This window comes from Mus musculus, chromosome 7, assembly GCF_000001635.26.
Source record: "Mus musculus strain C57BL/6J chromosome 7, GRCm38.p6 C57BL/6J".
Taxonomy (NCBI): domain Eukaryota; kingdom Metazoa; phylum Chordata; class Mammalia; order Rodentia; family Muridae; genus Mus; species Mus musculus.
In genome coordinates, this window is record NC_000073.6 from 125,431,538 (window position 1) to 125,444,008 (window position 12,471).

Consider the following 12,471-nt stretch of genomic DNA (forward strand, 5'->3'; position numbering starts at 1 on the left):
TCCTTCTGCTCTTGCCTTTCCTCCAAGGCAATAGCTACCTGCTCTGATCAGAATAAAAAGAGAACAGAGAAGACTGAACAAAAGAAATAAATGAATGTGTCAAACCATGCTGCTTTGTGCACAAAGACAGAAGGGAGGCCACAGAGAGGTCTGGTTCCATCTGGATGGAGCCCATCCATTGCTTCCCACTCCTTTCCCCTTGGGTTGCTGGTTTAGGTGAAGGATTGTGATGAGGATGGTGGTCAGGAGAAGGGATTCATCTTGAGAGCCATTTGGAGGATGAACTTGATCTGTGTGGTGGTTTGAATAGATATGGTCCCCATATATTTATTTTTGAATGCTTGGCCCACAGGGAGTGGCGCTATAAGGAAATATGGCTTTGTTAGAGTAGGTGTGACATTGTTGGAGGAAGTGTGTCACTGTGGAGGTGGGCTTTGAGGTCTCCTATGCTCAAGCTATGCCCAGTGTGACACATAGTCTCCTTCTGCTGCCTGCAGATCAAGATACAGAACTCTTGGCTTTTCCAGCACCATGTCTTGCTTGCAAGCTGCCACATTTCCTGCCATGATAATAATGGACTAAACCTCTGAAACTGTAAGCCAACTCAATTAAATATTTGCATTTATAAGAATTTTGCTGTGGTCATAATGTCTCTTCACAGCAATAAAATCCTAAGACAGAAATTGGTTCCAGGAGTGGGGTATTGCTGTGATAGCCCTGTCCATTATTTTGTTTGAGGGAATGTGGATTGGAGGACTTTGGATTAGGAAAGCATCAAACTGTTTTAAGTGCTGCTTAATGGGCCATGCTAATAGGAATATTGAAGACAGTGATAGTTGGGGTGATTTGAACTGTGGGGGCCTGGCTCAAGAAGCTTGGGAGGAAAAAAAATAGAATGTTGCCTAGAGATCTTTGTTATGATATTTTGGTGAAGAATGTAGCTACCTTTTGCCCTTTTCCAAAAAATCCTGCCTGATGCTAAATTGGGGGTTTGGATTAACTGCATTTGCAGACGAGATTTCAAAGCAGCATAGTGTGGACTGTGTCCTGTGGTCATTAATGGCTCTATATAATGATCTAAAGTGAAAAGGGACACCAGGAAGAATGGAGCTAAATCCTTAACACAGGTGTTAAGATAAACAGATAAAAGGAAAGCCAGATGTTAAATGAAATAAAGGCAGTGGTGACCTCAAGGCAAGACCCCACCCAGCTAAGCTTCCAATTTGTGAAAAGGAATTAAAGAACAGTTTAGGTTTATGGTGGTGGCACACACCTTTAATACCAGTACTCCAGAAACAGAGGTAAAAAAAAAAATCTCTGAGTTTAAGGCCAGCCTGGTCTACAGAGCAAGTTTCAAGAGAGCCAAGCTTAGGCAGTGAAGAAAACCATCAAAAACAGAAAGGTGGTGAAGATATCATTGAAAAAGGGAGACATGTTCCAGCCACAGCAAATAGCAGAACATGGTAGCTTTGTCCACATGGTTCTGGCTTTAAAGTAAAGAACTGAAGAAAGGGGTTATAGAATCTCCCTCCATGACTAAGGAAAGTTGCTAAGACCAGGTCTGTGGCAGGTGTGTCCTTGCATGGAGGCCTAGAAAGTCATTGTGTGAAGCTGTTAAGGTGAAGCCTGGATTGTCTTGGAGACTGAAGAGGTTGAAGATGCCAGAGACATGCACTACCTGCCAAGGTAAGCTGTTAGCAGGGAAATGGAATCAGCCCAAGGAAAAAAACTGTGTTGCAGTCAACAAAGCTGAAAAGAGTTGGAGAATATGAAGAGTGTTTTGACATCAGACATGGAGATGCAGAGTTTGGCCAGCTGGATTTCAGTCTTGCTTCAGTCCAATATTTCTTTATTATGTTCCCTTCCCTACGTTGTGGAACAGTAATGTATATTCTGTGCCATTGTATGTTGGAAGTATGTAATCTGTTTTTGAAGTTTATATTATAGTAGATTACAGTTAAGAGATGGCATGAATCTCAGAAGAGACTTTGAACTTTGGACTTTTGAACATTGTTGAGACTGTTTTATAGACTATGAGGGCTTTTGAAGTTGCTCTAAATGCATTTTGCATTATGGCTACAAGTCTATTGGGATCAGGTAGTGGAATGTGCTGTTTTGAATAGGTAGAGCTCCCATAGACCCATACATTTTAATGCTTGGCCCATGAGGAGTGGCACTACGAGAAAGTGTGGCCTTGTTGGAGGAAGTGTGTCACTGTGGGGGGCAGGCTTGGAGGTTTCCTATGCTCAAACTGCACCCAGCATGACACACAGTCTTGCTGCCCATGGATCAAGATATAGAGCTCTCTCAGCTTCTCCAGAACCATACCTGCCTTCGAGCTGCCATGTTTCCCACCGTGACAAGAATGGACTGAACCTCTGAAACTGTAAGCCAGCCCCAATTAAATGTTCTCCTTTCTAAGAATTGCCACGGTCGTGGTATCTCTTCATTGCAATAAAACCCTAACTTAGACTATCTGATTGATAGTTTTATGATATTATTGTGTACAGAGATCAAAGTGCAGGGGCCCAAGAGAGATCTCCAAAAGACCTGAAGGACCTGAAGGAGCTGAAGAAAGATGATGGTGGCTGGCTCCCACAGAGGAGCTGGAGGCAGGGTTGTACACAGGGAAGGCATGACTCAGAGCTGCTGTTGCCTGCCCCTGGTGTGGAAAGGAAAAGAATACAGAATGTTCTCTGGTTCTTACCTTAAACACTGTTAAGTGGCAGCCTGGGTCATTTACTAAACACCTGCTGTTCTCCAGTACCTGGCAGCTGTGTGTGTGTGTGTGTGTGTGTGTGTGTGTGTGTACACAAATTTCAGGGGAGGTGTAGAAGAAAGCGACAGCATGTTCACCAACATGAAAGGTCTGTGCTTTTGCACACATTGAATGTCTCTTTCATGCCATTGGTGGGTCAGCAGTGAAGGCAACACACCAGGCCCAGGCCCCATGAAAACCCATTACAAAAATGGGAGACTATACTAGAAAGACTACAAGTACTGGAGAAAAAAAAACTAAAGGACAGGGAGGAGGAGAGAGGGCCAAGATGGCAGGGATGTGGTCTCAAGGTTAAACAGGGAGTTTAAGCAATAGCCTGTGGACACAGATCTGAGGGTGAAGGCCCAGTGAAAGAGCTAAGAGGAGGCGCATACAGTAAGAGCTCTATAAATGTTCCCACCACAGGCTTCCCTGGGCTCCAGGGAGGTCAAACAAGCCCGGGATGGGCTCTCTTAGCCTCCCCCCACTCACCAGCTCTCCAGCCTCTTCCTGGAGCTGGCAGCCTGTGAGTTACGGGTCCCTCTGGGGCGCTGTGTGTTTGGGGGCATCTGTTCCCTTCTGATTGCTTCTGGCCAGGGCTTTGAAACTCCACGGAGCAAATCAGCACCTCCCTTCCCACTAATGCAAACAGCTGCTTCCTGCTTGCCAGCTCCCCCGCTCTAATCACCAAGGGAAGAATTATAAATAAATGTGTACAAGCAAACAGATGCTGTCATTTAAAAAATTGATCCATCCAGCAGAAATGCCCCACTTAGGACTGAAGTGGTGACTGCGGAGCCCTGTCTCAGTGGCATTCTAATGAAATCGGGCAAACAATGGCAGAGCTTGAGAATGGATTCTGGAGGGCAGGTGACAGAGGAAGAGGGAGAGAAGAAGGGGGTTGCAACTGGGTGGCAACTGTGACACCAGCCCAGGATAGAAGAGAAGTTCTCATCCTAGGCCCTCTCCCTCTCCTTTCTCTTCTCAAATCCCCCTCATTCCTCCCTGTGTATGGTGTCCAGTCAGACTCTGTCTCAGAAGCATTTAAGGTTTTATTGGCTTCCTGGTTTCTAGGGACTAGGATCCAGAGAAGATGCAGCTCTCCCATGCCGTCCTGGGCGTGCAGCTAGACAAATCTCTCAGTCCTCCTGTGCTCAGCAATTCACGGAGAGACTGAGGGAATGGATACAGAGTTGATGATCACCAGACCTGGCCCATAACATCTTCCCAGAGGGCCTGCCAGGCTCTGCCTGCATCTTCCAGTAAAAGAACACTGAGTTCTCTACAGGAGGTAGGCATCCTATGAAGAAGTGTGGGTTCCTGAATGATCCTGTCCGCCAACATCAGAATGTGATGTGTTACTGAAGGGACTCTACTCTAGAATGCAGAAAGTTCCAGAATTCACTTCACATCACCTGCTCACTGAATACACAGCGAAAGGATGTCTAGTAATCGTCAGATATCTCAGTAACCAGATGGAAGGAACGGTATGGGCCTATTTTTCTTTCTTTTTAAAATTTCTTTTTTTTACATGTTTGGGTGTTTTTGCCTCATGTGTGTCTGTGGACCACATGCATATAGTGACCATAGAGGCCAGAGGAAGATATAAGATCATCTGGGACTGGAGATGGCTTGTAAGCTGTCCAGTGATTGATGGGAATCAAACCAAGGTCTCCTTGAAGATCAGCGAGTGCTCTTATCCACCGAGCCATCTATCAACCTCCAGGGCTGTTTTTCAGGTAGGAGATTTAGGTTAGGAAAGGCCAAGTCCTCTGTTGTAAAGCAAATGTTGATAATGACTACTTACTGAGCACTTGCTGTGTACCAAGCGAAGTGCTGGATGCTTCCCGCTCAGGAGGTTCCTTGCCTACTGGGTACAATAGCCTTGGCTTGCAGATAAGGAAACAGAAGCTTGGAGGGATGGATATACTGGTTCAGGAGAGGAAGGATAAGAAAAAGGGGGAATAGAAGAGAGCAGAGGAGCGAGAAAAGGCCAAGAATGTCAAGTTCACCCACATTCACACATATCCACACACATACGTACACATTCACAGGCTTACGCGCGTACATTCAGGGAAGGTTAAACTCATTACATCAGAGTAAAACATATGGGCACCCAAATTCTCATTTATGACACCTAATTGGAAGGGATGCACTCAGGACAAGGACTGTTTTAGCACATTCCAATGTGCAGACCACTGTGACAAGACCCAGTTACTGGCTGTGCTAGATAGTTTTGTGTCAACTTGACACAAGCGAAAGTCATCAGTGAGGAGGGATCTTCAACTGAGAAGATGCCTTCACAAGATAAAGCTGGGGGCAAGCCCATAGGGCATTTTCTTAATTGGTGATTAATGGGGCGGGGGGCAGGTGGGCTGAGTCCAGGGGTCCTGGGTTCTATAAGAAAGCAGGCTGAGCAAGCCATGAAGAGAAAGCACCCCCTCCAAAGCATCAACATCAGCTCCAGCCTCAGGGTTCCTACCTTGCATGGGTTCCTACCCTGACTTTTTTCAGCAGTAGACCATGAGGTGGAAATGTAGACCAAATAAACCTTTCCTTCCAACTTGCTTTTGGTCATGGTGTTTCATCGCAGCCACAGAAACCCTAACTAAGACACTGGCTAATGAACATGTGCCTAGGCTGTCCATCGCCTGCCTCTTGGTGGGTGTGTTCTGGTGGCCTCTCATTCTGTGTCATATCTCACTTACTGCTCAGTAAGGAGTACCCCATGGACAGGAAGACTTGAGAAGCCCCTAGTTTAATCCTAGAACTGAATACTTGCAAGTTGTTCTCTGACCTTATCATGTGTATGTATCAAGACACGTGTGCCCCTATCACACACACACACACACACACACACACACACACAGAGAGAGAGAGAGAGAGAGAGAGAGATCATCAAGTCTGGTGGTAATACTTGTAACTTGTAATCTCAGTGCTACAGAGGCAAACAGGTCCCCAGAACTCAATGGCCAGCCAGCCTAGCCTAATCAAGTTCCAGGCCAGATGAGAGATCTCAACTCAAAAAAGGTAAATGGTTCCTGGGAATAAACATCTGAGGTTGACCCCTCTGGCCTCCACAAGCACAGATACACACACTTGTGCACACACAAATCTGAAGTTCAACACTGGGACATTGAGATGGCTTGGTGGGTAAAGGTGACAGCCACTAAACTTGATAGCCTGGGTTTAATCCCTGAAACCTACACCACCATGTAGGAAGGAGAGAACCAACTCCTGCATGTTGTCCTCTGACCTCCACTCTTGAGCTGTGGCAATGACCGCCTCCAAGAACACAAGAAGAAAGGGGATGGGGAACTTGGCTTTGGAGAATGTTGACAGGCATCCCTCAGCCAAGTGCTCCGGATCAACGAGGATGGCTACCATGGTTCTGCCAGCGTGGGGGTTGGGGTGAGGACGCGGCTGGACGGTCTTCTCCCCTGAACACATAACCCTAGTTTAATCCTAAGAAAAACATCAGAAGTACTTCTGTAATGGGATGGTCTCCTAAATGCCTTCACAGAGTACAAAGTGGTACTCCTCAAAATCAGGAATGTTGGTAAAACAAGGGGAATCTGAGACTGCCACAGCCAAGAGCAGATGTGGGGATAAGTGTTTGTTGGATGCCAGGGAGTCCTGGGAAGAAAGGAATGTCAGGCATCGGAGGACAGGCAGGAGCTTTCATCACAAGCACCTCTCCATTTTGTTTGGTAACTGTGACAACTGTACAGTGAGTCAGGGGTCGTATAGACACTCTGGACTATCTCTGCAACTTTTTTTCTGAATCTACAATTAACTTTGGAATGAGTTTGTAGTTCAGTGGCAGGGAGTGTGTTTTTCATGCATGAGGCCCTGCGTGTCATCCCAGCACTAATTTAAGTATAACTGTCCGTAAAGTCACACAGCTCCTGTTGGATACTGTCTTTGTTGGGACACCCATTTCATGTGCTTTGAGACAAAATGCAGAAGTCCGGCTTTCTGAGGCTGACATGTCAAAAAGATGGTGGAGAAAGACCACCTAGAGACAGGGATGCCAGACAGCTCCCAGTCCCCGCCCACATCCAGGCCCCGCCCTTATCTGCTTTCGGTTTCTCAGCCCAGGTATCAGAGAAAGGTGCTTTGATTTTTTTCAAATTCTACTTTTAAAATATGGGTTCTTAAATGCTTTAACCTCCCTTCTAGTCCACCACCCACAAGAGGTAGGGGGAAAGAAAGGTTATTAAGATATTAGGGAAGTGAACCTGCTCAGAAGTTGTTCTTTGGAGCAAATCTAATCTGTGTTGTCAGGAAATCAGCAGTTCAGTTCACAGGAATCAGCAGTGGCAGCTCGGCAGCTCAATCCACTCACAAACACTTTCCATAAACACTTTACGAATATATTAGCAGTCCAGTTCAGTAGTGTCAGTATAGCAAACACAAATCAGCAGCCATGGTATGACCTAGCAGAGACAACCAGGCCTCAGACAAATTGGCATGAGTTAGCAGGGGTAACCAAGACCAGCAGGGACGCCAGGAGAAGTTCTCTGCTGAGCCTCTCTCAACGAAGTGAAGATTATCGAAGACTGGAGACCAAGAATCATTGCAAAGTTAGATATGCAAGCCCCCCCCCACCCCCCAAGCCCTAACCCTATCCCAAGCCCTAACACTAGCCCTAGCCCTAGCCCTAGCCCTAGCCCTAGCCCTAGCCCTAGCCCTAGCCCTAGCCCTAGCCCTAGCCCTAACACTAGCCCTAGCCCTAGCCCTAGCCCTAGCCCTAGCCCTAGCCCTAGCCCTAGCCCTAGCCCTAGCCCTAGCCCTAGCCCTAGCCCTAACCCTAACCCTAACCCTAACCTGTTGAATCCTACTTATAGTCCCTCCAAACATCACATGTCCCCCACAGGTCTTGCCTTACCTCCTGAGTCTGTCTTAGCAAAACTCCACATGAGTCTGTATCAGCTGACATCACTCTGCCAGTCAGCCCAAGTCTGTGGAAGCATCAAGAAGCAGCCAGAGCACCACCTGAAGTGTTTTGGTGAATTTCTATGAAGTCAGGACAAGCAGAGCTCAGCAACACAATGTAAGGCGAACTAATACACGTGCATTGTTAGCAAAGCATGCATCCTTCCACATGTTTGCTTTAGCAAAACATCCTTTCACTTGTGTCTGCTTCAAGAAAACACTCCTTCACATGTCTGTCCCAGGAAAAACACCAGGTGACACAACTGACTTTCAAAAGAAACCAGAAATCTCCACTTAAATGTGTGAGGAAGCTTTGCACGTGTCTTCAGCCCCTAGGTTTCTACTGGTCCCAAGTAGACACAGACAGCCTGTCCCTACCAGGACCTTCTCAAAAACACCTAATGTGCTTCCAACCACAGCTGCCAGGGATGTTCATTCCACAGCAGTACAAAACCACAGCTGGCTTGAAAGGCTGACTCCAGCGACTGATTGACGTCTGCTACACATGTGCACTAACATGTGCTGGGCAGTTGATATTCCCAGCGTGTGGCTCCTGTCCTAGAAGGGCTAGAAGGCCCCAGCCCTGGAGGAGGACAGTAAGAACAAGGGGCACCCCTTATTCAAGAAACTTGGAACCAGTGGGGTTTCCTATTGGCTATATTTTTTTGGATTTTGAAATATTTTGAATATGTATAATGAGAAATATTGAGGTTAGACTCAAATCTTTCTCTGATTCATCACTTTGTCTGCCATTCAATTAATTAGACATCACTTATAAACACGTGTACTTCCTTCTATAAACTAACTTTACCTTCATTGCTCCAGACTAAGTGTGTGTGCTAAGGGCATATCTGTATTCCGCCAGAGAGATTAAAGGTGTGTGTTAAGACTGAGCCACAACACAACTAGAAATGGGTTTGTTTGGTTTTAAGTAAATAAAATGATCTCAGGGTTCACAGTGTGATCAATTATCCTATAACAACTTCTTCCATGTGAATCCTGAGACTCAAACCTAGGGCATCAGGCTTGAAGGCAGGCGCTCTTACCAGCCCAGCCTTCTCATCAACCTGACCTTCTTCTAAGTTGATCTTTCTTAGGTATTTTATTGTTGTAATGTAACTATTTGAGCTTTTTCTATGTCTGCCCCAGTTCTCAAATAATGACAGGAAGGCTTAATTTTACTTACAGAGTTTATAGCCTTAGGTTCTGCTCGCTCCCAAACTAGTTCTTAATTTATGCTAACTCATTTACTCTATTCTGTCTACCACATGGCCAGTTAGTTTCCTCTCCTCAGTTTCCTAAGTGTAACTTCCTCCAAGTCTGGGTGGGGAAATCTTCCCACACCTCACTCTTTCCCAGAGTTCCACTCTTTATGCCAGTTGTCCCACCTTCTGGTCTACCTTCTGCTAAAGACCATAGGCTTCTTATTTTGACCAATCAGAAGGTATCTTAGCCAGGCATAGACGGACAAAGACACAGCTTCAGGGTACAAAAACATCACTCCAACATTGTTCTTGTAGAAATTTTTAATCCCAGTCCGAGGTTTCTACCTCACCTTGATCATTTAGTTCCCAGATAAAAGACACACGACTTTTATTATTTACAATAAGCCTTAAACAGCACAAGAGCTGGGCAGATATCTCTCTACCCTCTGTGCCATTAGAATCTACTTTCCTGTAGATAACCCCACGTTATTACTTACAATGTTTCATCTGGGCTGCTCTTAACTCCAATTGGCCAACCCTCAGGGCCACATTTTCATGAACTCACCTAACCATGGCAGCTTCTCCTCCCCCCTTCACCTTCTTCCCTTCCTCTCCGACCCTAGCTATTGGCTGTTGGTATCTTCATTTACCAAGTTATCAGAAATAACTTGGGGGCAGGATTACATAGAGTCACTTGGGTCTACAGATAGCCTCCAAGACTTAGGGGACTTGCACTCAACCCACTATATATTGTAACATAAATTCAACAGTAAATTTAGCCTTCTTAACACCTGCTCCCTTGCTCTAAGCAGGAGTCCCACAATTCCTTCATGTGGACCTATCCAGCCTTGCTGTCAGTTAAGCATATCCGTATGTGCAGTCTCAGCCAGTCACCGCACCATAACCACTGTGATGTGTGTCACTTTTGTCAAAGCAATTTCTTCTCAAAGTGTTTTTGCTAGAACTCTTGGGAAACAGGTCCTCTATTTTCCCTTGAAATGCTGAGCAAACAGAAGCACCAGGGCCACCATAGAGGAATATGCCTGGAAACAGTCTGTTCAGAGGCAAGTAGACTTTATGGGAGTAGCTGAGATATGACTACACCATTTAAACATAGGTCCAGTCTTACCAGATGCCAAACAACCCCCAGGGGTTTCTGCCATGGTTCATAAAAATTTACTTTCTGACTTGTGTTTGTTCTTGTTTGTGGTGCTGGGGATGGAATGCAGGCCCTTATGCTCACTAAGAAAAATATTGTCTCATGAGCGTTCCCAGGCCTACTTGGAATGCCCAGCTGTCTTTTCTTGGAGATATTATGTTCATTCCATGGAGGAGGAAGATGACAGTAAAGCCCTCAGCCAGCCTAGCCCTGTGTCTGAGCTTTTACTGTTGGTCTTACATCCAAAGCCACTTCTGTTTGGACATCCTAACATCTTTGTGCCTTGCTGAGGTTACTACTGTAGGCTCACTCACCAGCTCTTTGCTGAGACAGTGATGTAACTGGAACAAGAACACAGCATAATAAGTGACCATCACACACAAGGCAAGAGACAAAAACCGGAAGGTCTCCACTCTCCTCTTTGAGCAACTGAAGTGCATTAAACATCTCTCCCGCAGTCACACTAAATGTTGTTTTTGAGTTTAGAGTCTTGTTTGTGTATTTAAAATAAATTTCATAATTAAGCCACAAATGTTCCCAGAGCACTTGGAGATATTTAAATTATAGGCTTCAGATCTAATGGAGAAAAATCACAAATATGGGCACAAATGATTCCTTTTGTTTGCTTGGTGCCTTTCATGGCTCTCAAATGGGTCTGCCAGCTTAATGGCCACTTCCAAAGCCACTAGGATCAGAGCGGGTGGTGGCAAGGAGATGACAGGAGGCAAAACCCCTACAGTGATGAAAAATTACACTTCTTTTAAGGAAACATTTCCTTTGTGCCTATAACTCATAATAACAGGCTGGTTTTGAATACACAAACAAAGCTGGGGGCGGTAGTTCAGTGGGAGAGTGTGTTAATATGTGTAAGGCCCTGGGTTCTATCCCCAGCACTAAACAAAAGACACAGATAAGCAAGCTGACAAAGCAGTGTTTGTCTCTCTGGCTGGCAGCACTCCAGGCCACAGACTGCTGCCTAAATCCCATCCCCGAACACTGTGCAAGAGGGTTTTTGTAACTGCAGTTTCTGGGTTCAAGTCTCCTTTGGCAATTGCTACGGGATCTGTTTGGACAACTCAGAAACTAACGTCCACCCTACCACAGTATCTCTGTAGCAAACTCTCTTCCACTGTCACATAAAGATCAAATTCTGACTTAGTAAAGAGAGCTTTAAATATATATATATATATATTCGAAAAGAGAAAAAAAAAAAGACCATAGCTTATCATTGTAGTAGAGAGCTTGTGGTCAGAAAGTCTGCAAGTGCCCTGAAGACTAAACAAGAAGAGCTGACAGAGAAGGGGCTGGGGGAAAGGACATATGGAAGTCAGAGGTCAATGGTGGGTATCTTCCCAAATTGCTCTCCATCTCATTTTCAGACAATGTTGATAAGCCACCACCACTGAAATGAGACAACTTAAGCCAGATTAGATTGTATTAAAGGCAGGTTTATTGGAAAAACTGTTCTTGGGTGGGCAAGCTCACTGGCCCCAAGTCCAGGGAAGTTGAGCCATGGGTAGTGGGCGGGGGGTTGTTACAGGGAGGGGAAGAGTGAAGGGAGGGAGGGAGAAAGAGAGAAAGGGGCCCCACACACAGAGTGAAGAGAGAGACCAAAATGTCTGGATTATATAGGGAAGAAGAGCTTCTGGGGGGAAGGGCAGTCCAGCCCCCACGCTAGAAAGTTCAGGGTTGGGAGCAGGGTATGCCAGGTAGGGACTGAGGGATTCTGGGAGAACCTGGAGGCCAGGTCTGCTTTGGTGTGTAAAATATGCACCCGAGTCCCTTGTCCTGGGGTTCAAAACCAAACAAGCATCTCTCACTGAACCTTGATCTCACTGACTCTGCTGGGCTGACAGGACAGAAACCCTGGGGACCCTCCTGTCTCTGCCTCCCCAGTTCTGGAACTGCAGGTGCTTGCCCCTGCACTTGACTTTTTACTGAGAATTTACAGCCAGGCCCTCACACTTGCAAAGCAAGCACTTAAACGACTGCTCATCTTCCCAGTTAGAGCTTTTCTTTCACAGGAAAGAAATCCAAAGCTAGAAAATTCAGGAAATAAAATAGAAGGGTGGCCTGCTAATATAGCAGGTCAGAGCTACTACACCCCGGGTGTCAGCCTGTGCACAGCTGCATGGGGACCAACATGCAGGCACCTAATTTGGCTGTCCAGCATTTTGTTGATAAGTGGGGACAAGTAGTTCGATTAATCACTTATTAAACCAAGCATGAGTTAGGTGTGGTGGCGCATGCCTTCAATCCCAGCACTCTGGAGGCAGAGGCAGACGGATTTCTGAGTTCGAGGCCAGCCTGGTCTATAAAGTGAGTTCCAAGACAGCCTGGGCTATACAGAGAAACCCTGTCTCACACACACACACACACACACACACACACACCCTAAAAACAAACAAACA